Source organism: Jaculus jaculus, chromosome 1 (assembly GCF_020740685.1).
Source record: "Jaculus jaculus isolate mJacJac1 chromosome 1, mJacJac1.mat.Y.cur, whole genome shotgun sequence".
Taxonomy (NCBI): domain Eukaryota; kingdom Metazoa; phylum Chordata; class Mammalia; order Rodentia; family Dipodidae; genus Jaculus; species Jaculus jaculus.
In genome coordinates this window covers 32,164,369-32,177,066 of record NC_059102.1, presented here as the reverse complement: position 1 = coordinate 32,177,066, position 12,698 = coordinate 32,164,369, and the positions used below count along the sequence as shown (strand labels likewise).

Below are 12,698 nucleotides of genomic sequence, written 5' to 3'. Positions count from 1 at the left end.
TCAAAATAAAAGAGAGACTGATTGAGAGGGGGAGGAGATATGATGGAGAATGGAGTTTCAAAGGGGAAAGTGGGGGGAGGGAGGGCATTACCATGGGAAATTGTTTACAATCATGGAAGTTGTTAATTATAAAAAAAATTTTAAAAATTCTTAGAGCGGGGCTGGAGGGATGGCTTAGCGGTTAAGGTGTTTGCCTGCAAGGCCAAAGAACCCAGGTTCGATTCCCTAGGACCCACGTTAGCCAGATGCACAAGGGGGCACATGTGTCTGGAGTTCGTTTGCAGTGGCTAGAGGCCGTGAGGCGCCCATTCTCGCTCGCTTTCTCTCTCTCCCTCTCTTCCCCTTTCTGTCAAATAAATAAATAAATAAATAAAATTTTTTTTTTTTTTGGTTTTTCGAGGTAGGGTCTCACACTAGTCCAGACTGACATAGAGCTCACTATGTAGTCTCAGGGTGGCCTCAAACTCATGGTGACCCACCTACCTGTGCCTCCCCCCCAAGTGCTGGGATTAAAGGTGTGTGCCACCACACCCTGCTAAAAATTTTTTAATGGAAAAAATTCTTAAAGCATTAAAAAAAAAATTTTTATTTATTTATTTGAGAAAAGGTAGGGGAGACAATGGGAACACCAGGGGCTCTAGCTATTGCAAACGGACTCTAGGTGCAAGCTGCCCAGATTTTTTACTTTATCACTTTTTGATTTTTATTTATTTATTTATTTTCTTTTTGGTTTTTTGAGGTAGGGTTTCACTCTAGCCCAGGCTGACCTAGAATTCACTATATAGTCTCAGGGTGGCCTTGAACTCACAACAATCCTCCTACCTTTGCCTCCTGAGTGCTGGGATTAAAGGCTCATGCCACCACACCCAGCTTGATGGATTTTTTTTTTTTATTTTTTATGTATTTATTTTTGGTTTTTCCATTTTTCGAGGTAGGGTCTCCCACTAGCCCAGGCTGACCTGGAATTCACTATGTAGTTTCAGGGTGGCCTTGAACTCACGGCTATCCTCCTACCTCTGTCTTCCAAATTCTGGGATTAAAGGCGTGTGTCACCACGCCTGGTGGATCTTTTATTTTATTTTTAGTTTGGTTTTTCGAGGTAGGGTCTCACTCTAGCCCAGGCTGACCTGGAATTCACTACTGAGTTTCAGGGTGGCCTTAAACTCATGGCGATCATTCTACCACTGTCTCCCAGGTGCTGGGATTAAAGGCATGCACCACCATGCCTGGCTTATCTTTTACTTTTAAGGCAAACATTTTTGCTTCTGTTTTCACTTCATCTAGCCTTGAATACTTTGATTGCATTCCCTCTTACAACTATATTGATAAGACGTCTCCTGGGTTACTAATAGCTCTGAAGACCTTACCTTCATGTAACTTTTATAAGACCCTTGCAGGTGCGTAGTATAGATTATCTGTGCTTTTCAAGTGAAAAAATCACATATAACAGAGAAGTGAGGAAATCGTCGAAGGTATTCATATCAAAATTTAAACAAGCTTAGCTGACTTCCCTTAGCTCAGGCAGGCCGAGATGAGGGGAGACCCCCATTACTCCCACATGGGCTCTCCACCCCCTTCTGCCTTCCACATGACAGGAGCTCTCTGCACTTTCCTTCTCTCCTCTCTCTTTTTCCTTCAAGGTAGGGTCTCACTCTAGCCCAGGTTAACCTGGAATTCACTATGGAGTCTCAGGGTGGCCTTGAACTCATGGTGATTCTCCTACCTCTGCCTCCCAAGTGCTGGGGTAAAGGTGTGCGCCACCACGTCTAGCTTTCCTTCTCTTAATCTAATAGTCTCTCTAAACCTTAAAAAAAAATTAAACAAGGTTGTTTCTCTTTTTTCATTAGCTATAGCTCAATCACTCATTTATAATAGCACCTTTCAGAACAATTAAAATTGCAATTCTGAGATCCTCAGGAGACTAATGATATAAAAGGTCAAGGTCAAGGTCAAGGAAAATACATTGTACTATTCATGCTGAATTCCTGATTCGGTATGAAAGGAAAGGGCCTCACCACCTCTTAAAATGCATTCTAAACTGGGAATTTATAAAATTAATGACATATAGGCAAAGTTTTCATGTATTATTTTTTACTGTTGAAATTGAAGGAAGATTCTGTTATGTATAAATTATTTTCAAAGTTTAAAATTCGTGTTTAAGATGAATGTTATAGCTCACACTTTTAATCGCAGCACTTGGGAGGCTGAGGTAGGAGGACGAGGGTTGCTGTGAGTTCAAGACCAGCCTGGGTTACAGAATGAATTCCAGAATAAAGTGAGAATAAATAGTGTTTTAGGTTTTTTTTTTAAATTTTTTATTTATTTTATTTATTTGAGAGTGACAGACACACAGAGAAAGACAGATAGAGGGAGAGACAGAGAATGGGCGTGCCAGGGCTTCCAGCCTCTGCAAACGAACTCCAGACACGTGCGTCCCCTTGTGCATCTGGCTAACGTGGGACCTGGGGAACCGAGCCTTGAACCGGGGTCCTTAGGCTTCACAGGCAAGCGCTTAACCGCTAAGCCATCTCTCCAGCCCTGTTTTAGGTTTTTATTCATCAATTGCCTCTTTAAGAAATCACTAAAAGCCAGGTGTAATGGCTCATACCTTTTCTTGTTGTTGTTTTCTCAAGGTAGGGTCTCGCTCTAGCCCAGGCTGACCTGGAATTTGCTATGGAGTCTCAGGGTAGCCTCAAACTCACAGCAGTCCTTCTACCTCTGACTCCTGAGTGCTGGGATTAAAGGCGTGCCCCACCACGCCCGGCTCTCCCAGTACTTGAAAGGCTGCAGTATGAGGATCACCATGAGCTCAAAGACAGACTGGCTACAGAATGACTTTCAGTTCAGCCTAGACTAGACTCTGCCTTAAAAAAAAAAAAAATCGTGGGGGTGGGGAGGGAGGGAATTACCATGGGATATATTTTATAATCGTGGAAAATGTTAAAAAAAAAAAAAAATCACAGGGCCTGGAGAGATGGCTTAGTGGTTAAGGCATTTGCCTGCAAAGCCAAAGGATCCTGGTTCGATTCCCCAGGACCCATGTAAGCCAGATGCACAAGAGGATGCATCTGGAGTTCGTTTGCAGTGGCTAGAGGCCCTGGTGTGCCCATTCTCTCTCTCAAATAAATAATAAAGATATATTTTTAAAAATCACTAAATAGGGGCTGGGGAGAGCATAAGGGCCTGGGAGGGCCCGATTCCTGATCATCCTGATTTCAATTCCCCAGCACCCACAGAAACATTTGAGGTTGGCCACACATTGGTACCCCAGTCCTGTGGCAGAGGCTGGAGAGGTCAGCCGGCCTGACTGAAAACGGAAGTTCCAGGTTCAGCGAGGGACTCTGTCTAGGAAGCAAAGCAGAACGTGTAACGAGGAGGACACTCCGTGTTCTCCTCTACCCTCTGCAAGCACATGCACACAGAGCACACTCATGTGCACACACATACACATATCACACACATAACAAACACACGCACAAAATCACTAAGTAAAAATACTGTTGTTGGGCTGGAGAGATGGCTTAACAGTTAAGGCACTTGCTTGCAAAGCCAAAGGACCCAGGTTCAATTCCCCAAGACCCATGTTAGCCAGATGCACATGGCACATGCATCTGGAGTTTGTCTGCAATGGCTGGGTGCCCTGGCGTGCCCATTCTCATTTTTTTTTTCTCTCTCTCCCCCGCTTTCTCTCTCAAATAAATAAAAAAAAAATATTTTTTAAATACTGTGTTACTTGCTTGTAAAGCCTGATGGCCTGGCTTTAATTCCTGAGGACCCACATAGAGCCCGATGCACAAAGTGGCATCCGGGGTTTGTTTGTGGTGGTAGAAGGCACTGGTACACTATTGCCCTCTGTCTCCCCTTTCTCCCTCTCCAAATAAAATAAATATATGAAGAAAAAAAAAATACTGTGTTAGCCAGGTGTGGTGGCGCACACCTTTAATCCCAGCACTCAGGAGGCAGAGGTAGGAGGATCACCATGAGTTCAAAGCTACCCTGAGACTACATAGTGAATTCCAGGTCAGTCTGGGCTACAACAAAATGCTACCTCAAAAAACCAAACTTAAAAATACTGTTGTTTGCAGGCGGAGATTTTTTTTTTACACTTTCATAATATCTAAAATTGAATAATAAAGAAAAAAATGTAATTTCTTTTGTTTTAGTTCCTCCTTCCCCACCAAAGTGAAAGACGCTTCCATATTGGGGATGGAATCCAGGAACTTATGCATGCTAAGCATGTAACCACTGAATTACATACCTAGCCCCTCATAATTTCTACTTATCTAAAAAGAAGATGACTGTGGTGGTGCACGCCTTTAATCCCAGCACTTGGGAGGCAGAGGTAGGAGGATTGCTGTGAGTTAGAGGCCAGCCTGAACCTCAGTTAGTTCCAGGTCAGCCTGGGCTACAGTGAGATCCTACCTTGGGAAAAAAAAAAAGAATACAAACTTCTACGTTCACAATAAATAACCTTTCTTGCTGGGCGTGGTGGCGCACGCCTTTAGTCCTAGCACTTGGGAAGCAGAGGTAGGAGGATCATCATGAGTTCAAGACCACCCTGAGACTACAAAGTAAATTCTAGGTCAGCCTGGGCTAGAGTGAGACCCTACCTCAAAAAACTGAAAAAAAAAAAAAAAAAGACAAAGAAAGAGTTGGAAAGAGAGAGAGAGAATGGTTGCACCAGGGCCGCCAGCCATTGCAAATGAATTCCAGACATGTGCGCCCCCTGTACATCTGGCTAACATGGGTCTTGGGGAATAGAACCTGGGCCCTTTGGCTTTGCAGGCAAATGTTTGAACCACTAAGCCATCCCTCCAGCCCACCCTTTCTTATTAGGAAACAATAACATCAGATATCACTCTTAAGTGAAATCACAAAGACTAAGTTCAGTTAATATTTTCTTCCAGCAAAATGGTAAACGGCATCTTGAGTGTGATCTACGGAAGGCAACTGCAAACACAGTACTGCATCATATTAACCCAACCACTGAAGACAGGGATCACAGGATTAACAGGGCTTGCTAAATAGGGAAGAGGATATTTATAGAGAGCAGGGTTCTGCCCGAAAGGTACAAAGTAAGCTGATTTAAGGGGCTGGATGAAAGAGAGAAGAGCAAGTCTATCCTATGCTTCCATCTGTACATGCCACATTTTATCTCAAATGTCAAATGAAAGGAGACAGTCATTAAAAGTTAAATTTATGATGAGGCAGTTTTACAGTGCAAGTATGATGAAATTAATTTTTTTACAATGGCCCAAGTATCTATTTATCATTCAATTATTATTGGTACCCATAATGTTCCCCAAACAGAACAGTGAACAAAACAAACACATGATCTCTAAGCAGGATTTACACTCTTGTAAATACAGGGTAAGAAAAAACAAAACTTTATGTTACCAGCATGGGCATGTACAAGTTATCTGTACCCTGGTGGACAGAAGTGGTCTGACTCGGCCACAAAACATTTAAACAAATTCTACAAGCAGATTATACAGAGATGTATTATTGATTACAGACATTTTATTTGCCTCAATATCAGTTTAATTTCAACTCCTGACAGAGACATGGTGTGCTGATCTCAAAAGATACAAAGTGGGTCACTCAAAGACACCAGAATGGTGGAGAGCCAGGGGAATGTGTTGAAATATGGTAAATATATGTGGCAGTGAGGAACAGCTAAATTTTTTTTTTTTAAACATTTGCTTTTTTTTTTTTTAATTTATTTATTTGAGAGCGACAGACATAGAGAGAAAGACAGATGGAGGGAGAGAGAGAGAATGGGCACGCCAGGGCTTCCAGCCTCTGCAAACGAACTCCAGACGCGTTGTCCCCCTTGTGCATCTGGCTAACGTGGGACCTGGGGAACCGAGCCTCGAACCGGGGTCCTTAGGCTTCACAGGCAAGCGCTTAACCACTAAGCCATCTCTCCAGCCCAACAGCTAAAATTTAAATATTAAAACTACTAAGCCAGGGCTGAGGAGATGGCTTAGTGAGGTGCTTGCCCCCAACCCATGTAAATGTCAGGTGGGCATGGTGACCTGCCTGTAACTTCAGCACTGAGGAGGCCGAGGCAGGAGGCAGTCTCGCCAAACTGGTGAGCTCCTGGGAAACGCATGATCTTGGCCAATCTCTGGCCTCCACAAGTGTATGACATGCACAAACACGTACATACTTACACACACTGCTAAGCCAACTGCCAAGTGCATGTAACTAACTTCAATGGAACAGATGCATTTACCTCTCAGAACTGAACGCTTACTAGCTGTGAAATGGAGAACCTCAAACTTTTTCTTTCTCATCACTAAATAAAACATCTCATGTGCTAAACACATCCAGTGTTTCCTGAGGAACATAATACAGTCTCACCTCAGGAGAATGGACTCCCAGTTCAGCAAAGATCTGATGAAAAGAACACTGGCTTTCAAGTTCAGACATATTCAGCAGCCCTGAAACTCATAATCTCATGTAGAAAATGGGAACAATACTGATGTATCAAGAAAAAAATAACCAAAACAACAACAACAAAAAAAAAAACCCACAAGCTGGGTGTGGTGGTGCACGCCTTTAATTCCAGCACTCGGGAGGCAGAGGTAGGAGGATCGCCATGAGTTCGAGGCCACCCTGAGACTACACAGTGAATTCCAGGTCAGCCTGAGCTACAGTGCAACCCTACCTCAAAAAACCAAAAAAAAAAAAAAAAAAAAAAAAAAAGGAAAGGAAAAAAACATTATGAGGGTTAAACAAGGCGATGTATATAAAACTTGATATATAACAGCCCCTCAAAATGGTACATGTAGACTTTTTTCTTCTAATTCTTTTTGTTTCTTTTTTGAGATAGAGTCTCACAATAGCCCAGGCCGACTTGGAGCTCAATCTGTAGTCCATGCTGGTCTCGAACTCATTATGATCCTCCTTTCTCAGTCTTCTGTTATTTTATTATATATATAAAATAAAATAACAGAGAGTGAGAATGGGGGCACCAGGGCTTCCAGCCACTGCAAACGAACTCCAGACCTGAGCACCCCCTTGTGCATCTGGCTAACGTGGGTCCTGGGGAATCAAGCCTCGAACCAGGCTCCTTAGGCTTCACAGGCAAGCAGTTAACTGCTAAGCCATCTCTCCAGCCCAATTCTAGGGTCTTGCACACACATGCTCTACCACTGAGCAACACTGCCAGCCTATATTTCTTCTTTCCTTTTTTTTTTGTTTTTTTACTTTTTGTAGTTGCTTGGGTGTGTGAATATGTGTGTTTGTGTACTGGGGATTGAATTTAGGGCCCTGAACATAGTAGGCAGGTGCTATACCTCTGAGCTGTGTTCCTTCCCAGCCACCCCCACTTTTTTTGTTTGTTTTTTGAGGTAGGGTCTCACTCTAGCTCAGGCTGACCTTGAATTCACTGTGTAGTCTCAGGGTGGCCTTGAACGCATGGCGATCCTTCCACCTCTGCCTCCTGAGTGCTGGGATTAAAGGCGTGTGTCACCATGCCTGGCTCTAGCCCCCCCTTTTAAATAAATTGTGTGTGTGTGGGGGGGGGAGAGAGACAGAGAGAGAGAAAGAGAGAGAATGGGTGTGTCAGGCTTCTTGCTACTGCAAACTCCAGATTGTATGAGCCCATTTTGTGTTTTACATGGGTACTGGGGAATTGAACTCAGGCTGGCAGGCTTTGCAAGCAAGAGACTTTAACCACTGAGCCATCTCTTCAGCCCTCCCAGCCCTTTTCCCTTTTGGTGTGTATACATAGGCACATGCACTTGTGTGTTCATGTGTGTGAAGGCCAGAAGGTATCCTTAATCACTGTCTATTTATTGAGATAGGTTTTCTCACTTGGTTTTTCGAGGTAGGGTCTCACTCTAGCCCAGGCTGACCTGGAGCTAACTGAGGTTCAGGCTGGCCTCAAACTCATAGCAATCCTCCTACCTCTACCTCCCGAGTGCTGGGACTAAAGGCATGTGCCACCACGCCAGCAAATAAATAATTTTTTAAAGTATTAAAACAAAACAAAACAAACAAGCAAAAAACCAAGGGCCAGGCATGGTAGTGCATGCCCTTAATACCAGCACTCAAGAGGCAGAAGTAGGAGGATTGCTGAGAGTTCCGAGGCCACCGCGAGACTAAACAGTGAATCCAGGTCAGCCTGGGCTAGAATGAGACCCTACCTCAAAAAAAAAAAAAAAAAAAAAAAATTATTTGGGAGAAATAGAGAGAAAGAGGCAGATAGAGAGAGTATGGGTGCATCAGGGGCTCCAGCCACTACAAACAAATTCCAGATGCATTTGCTACCTTGTGCATCTGGCTTATGTGGGTCCTGGGGAATTGAGCCTGGGTCCTTAGGTTTCGCAGGCAAGTGCCTTAACTGTTAAGCCATTTTTATAGCCCTGGATTTGGTTTGTAACCCTACCTCAGGCTCTAAAATACTGAGATTACAGGAATGAGCCTCCATGCCTGGCTATGCTTTTTTTTAATTGTATGAAAACATAAATAATATTAGTAAATCTTCAAATGTTGTGCATGTTTGATAACTACTACAGACTCCATATATGTAGAATGTAGCCCATAAATAATGAAACTGGGTTATATGTTACACAAAAGTCATTAGTACATACCAAAATTACTGTCAGTCTTGAATTTTGTTAAGAACTTGGTGTTCTAAGACATAGGTAAAACAGCTGACCTTAAATGGTTAGAGAAACCCATAATTTCTTTTGTTGCATAAACTCAAATTTAGAAAAAAACATACATCAGTCGTAGGTGAAGTCTAACACACACACACACACACAAACACGCGCACACACACATTTAGAGCTCATTTTTTTGTACAGTTAGCCATAGGGGCTCATGGGATAACAAATGTGACACACTTAATCATGCCACTGACCAATTAAACGCAATGTTCCACTTCCAGTTCTAATAATAACATACTTTTGGAGTTAGAAAAAATGTATTTGGGAAATCTGATAAAGAACCCCAAATAATTTGTCCTAATTTTAATTTTTTTAAAGGTAGGGTCTTGCTCTAGCCCAGGTTTAGTCCAGCTGACCTGGAACACACTGTATAGTCTCAGGATGGCTTTGACCTCATGGCAATCCTCCTACCTCTGCCTCCCAAGTGCTGAACTAATTTCTTCTTAAAAATTATTTATTTATTTGAGAAAGAGAGAAAGAGGCAGACAGAAAGAGAGAGAGAGAGAATGACCACACCAGGGCCTCTAGCCATTGCAAAAGAACTCTAAACATATGTGCCACATTGTGCATCTTGCTTATAGGGGACCTGGGGAATTGAACCTGGGTCCTTTGGCTTTGTAGGCAAATGCCATAACCGCTAAGCTATCTCTCCAGGACCCCCGACTTGTTTTGAGGCAGGGTCTCATTCAGCTCAGGCTGATCTAGAATTCACTCTGTAGTACAGGCTGGCTTTAAACTCCTGGCATTTCTTCTACCTCAGCCTCAAGAGTGTTGGGGATTATAGGTGTGACCAGACATGCTTTGGTTATTTTTGGTTATTATTTTGGTTATTTTCCCTCTCCTCCACTTTCCTCCTTCCCTTGCTTATTCTATCTTCTCTCCCTCCTTTTTTTTTTTTAAATTTTTATTAACATGTTAATAAAAATTAAAAAAAAAAAAGAAAAAAAATTTTTTTAAATTTTATTTTAGAGAGAGACAGAGACAGAGAGAAAGAGGGAGATAATTGGTACACCAGGGCCTCAACCACTGCAATGGAACTTCAGACACGTGCACCACCTAGTGGGCACATGAGGCCTTGCGCTTGCTTCACCTTTGTGCATCTGGCTTATGTGGGATCTGGAAAGTTGAACATGGGTCCTTAGGTTTCACAGGCAAACACCTTAACTGCTAAGCCATCTCTCCAGCCCTCCCTCCTTTTACTTTTCAAAAAAATATTTATTTATTTACTTAAAATATTTTATTTTTATTTATTTATTTGAGAGAGAGATACAGAAATAGATAGGTAGACACAGAGAATGGGCATGCCAGGGCTTCAGCCACTGCAAATGAACTCCAGATGTGTGCGCCCCCTTGTGCATCTGGCTAACATGGGTCCTGGGGAATCGAGCCTCGAACTGCAGTCCTTAGGCTTCACAGGCAAGCGCTTAACTGCTAAGCCATCTCTCCAGCCCCCCCCCATATTTATTAAGAGAGGCAGAATGGGCACACCAGGGCCTCTAGACACTGCAAACAAACTCAGGATACATGTGCCACTACTTTGTGCATCCAACTTTACGTGGGCGCTGGGGAATTGAACCCGGGTCTCTCAGGTTGTTAGGCTTTGCAGGCAAGTGCCTTAACTGCTAAGCCACCTCTCTAGCACCCCTCCCTCATTTTAAGAAAAATATTATTTGCATAAATGTGTGTGTGTGTGTGTGTGTGTGTGTGTGTGTGTGTGTGTGTTCGCGCATGCGCGCCCAGAGCCATTTGCCTCTGCAAACTAATGCCAAACACTTGCACCACTTTTTGCATCTGGCTTACATGGGTGCTGGGGAACTTAACCTGGCTGGCAGGGTTTGCAAGCAAATAAATGCCCTGGTTGACTTGGAATTCACTATGCAGTCTCAAGGTGGCCTTGAACTCATGAGATCCTTTTACCCCTGCCTCCTGAGTGCTGGGATTAAAGACGTGTGCCACCATGCCTGGCTTCTCTCTTTTTGTTTCTTTCTTTCTCTCTCCTTCACAAGGTTTCATGTAGCTAAGGCTGTCCTGGAACTCAAATTGTCAAGTTCTGAGATTGCAGGTGTGAGCCACCATGACCAGCATTTCAATGATAGTTATTTTCCTGTGTAAATATTTATATTTGTACTCATTTGTTGAGAAAAGTTAGTCTTTTAATGGACAACTCCTGTATACATGATTAATAAACACAAAATACTTGTAAAAAAATCTGTTTAGAAGCCGGGCGTGGTAGCTTACACCTTTAATCCCAGCACTTGGGAGGCAGAGGTAGGAGGATTGCCGTGAGCTCGAGGCCACCCTGAGACTCCATAGTGAATTCCAGGTCAGCCTGGACTAGAGTGAGACCCTACCTCGAAAAACCAAACCAAACCAAACCAAACCAAAAAACAAAACCAAAAATCTGTTTAGCCTGAGGTTAAAAAAAAAAACCTGCAGGGCTGGAGGGATGGCTTAGTGGTTAAGGTGCTTGCCTGTGAAGCCTAAGAATCCAGGTTTGATTCTCCAGATCCCATGTAAGCTAGATGCACATGATGGCGTATTCATCTGGAGCTTGTTTGCAGTGGCTAGAGGCCCTGACATGCCCATTTTCTCTTTCTTTCTCTCTAATAAATAAATAACAAAACATTAAAAATATATATTTAAAATAAAATTTTAAAAACGTCAAATGCGGTAAGTGTGAAATGTGATTGGCAACCTCAGATCAAATAATTCTACTTAACAAGTTGACAATGTAAAATAGACTGAAATATTTTTCCTGTTAGAATTTACTCACTGGATAACTTAACCAACGGTAGGTGTTATTTTTTTTTTCTCCTGGACATCTAGCTGTTTTTTTGTTTTTGTTTTTGGAGGTAGGGTCTCACTCTAGCCCAGGCTGACCTGGAATTCACTATGTAGTCTCAGAGTGGCCTTGAACTCATGACATCACCACCACACCAGGCTGGCTTTTTTTTTGTTTGTTTGTTTGTTTTTGAGACAAGGTCTGTAGCCAGATTAATTTATCATGTAGCCAAGAAGGACCCTGTCCTGATCCTCTCTGCCTCCACCTTCCCATGTACCACCATGCCCATTTTATGCCATGCTGGGAGCTTAGTACCTCTTAAAACAAGTACTCTAACAACTAAATTACATCTCCAGCTCTAGTTCAACAGATATCGTTCAACATTTTTAAATAAGTAAAAAGAGACAAGGTGGAATAGGGTGGGAAAGTAACAAACTGACCTTGCCACAACCAATCTGCTCAAAATGCCCTAAAATCAAGTTTTCTTCTATTTTCTTTTTGGTTTTTCGAGGTAGGGTTTCACTCTAGCTCAGGCTCTCCTAGAATTAACTATGGAGTCTCAAGGTGGCCTCCAACTCACAGCCATTCTCCTACCTCTGCCTCCCAAGTGCTGGGATTAAAGGCATGGGCTACCACGCCTGGCTTCAATTTTTCTTTTGATAGGGTTCAAAACTACTCAATTTCCCCCAACTTCATTTTTTAAAAACTTTATTATTTACATATTTATTTGAGAATGAAAAAGAGGCAGAGAGAGGGAGAGAGAATGGGCGTGCCAGGGCCTCTAGCCACTGCAAACGAACTCCAGACGCATGCGCCCCCCCTTGTGCATGTGGCTTACATGGATCCTGGGGAATCAAACCGAGGTCCTTTGGCTTTGCAGACAAACGTCTCAACCGCTAAGCCATCTCTCCACCCCCCATTTTATTTTATTTATTTTTTACCTCTCTCCACTTACACAAAAATCACCCAAAAACTGTCCATGGTCAAATCGATTCCACTATTACTTACAAGTTGGGAACACTTAAATCACAGCTGACGGGAAAAAGGCTTGCGCCAAATTGATGCTCACTCTCTAGTTTTATTTTTCTCGTCCTTCTCACTTTGAGGATCGTAAGGGGGCTCTGATGTGACCACATGGAAATCTGGGTTGCAACAGGTTTAAAGGAACTGCTTGGAAGCAGGAGGCTAATTCTATCAACATGGAGTTAAGTATAGATCGAAAAACTGGTCATCAC

At 42.8% G+C, this 12,698-nt stretch overlaps 1 protein-coding gene across 1 annotated transcript in view; it reads right to left on the bottom strand.

The window, feature by feature from the left end:
* The window catches only part of Arl3 (ADP ribosylation factor like GTPase 3), a 60,370-nt gene that overhangs the window by 46,859 nt on the left and 813 nt on the right, over window positions 1-12,698 (bottom strand). The gene's annotated exons all lie outside the window — the stretch shown is intronic.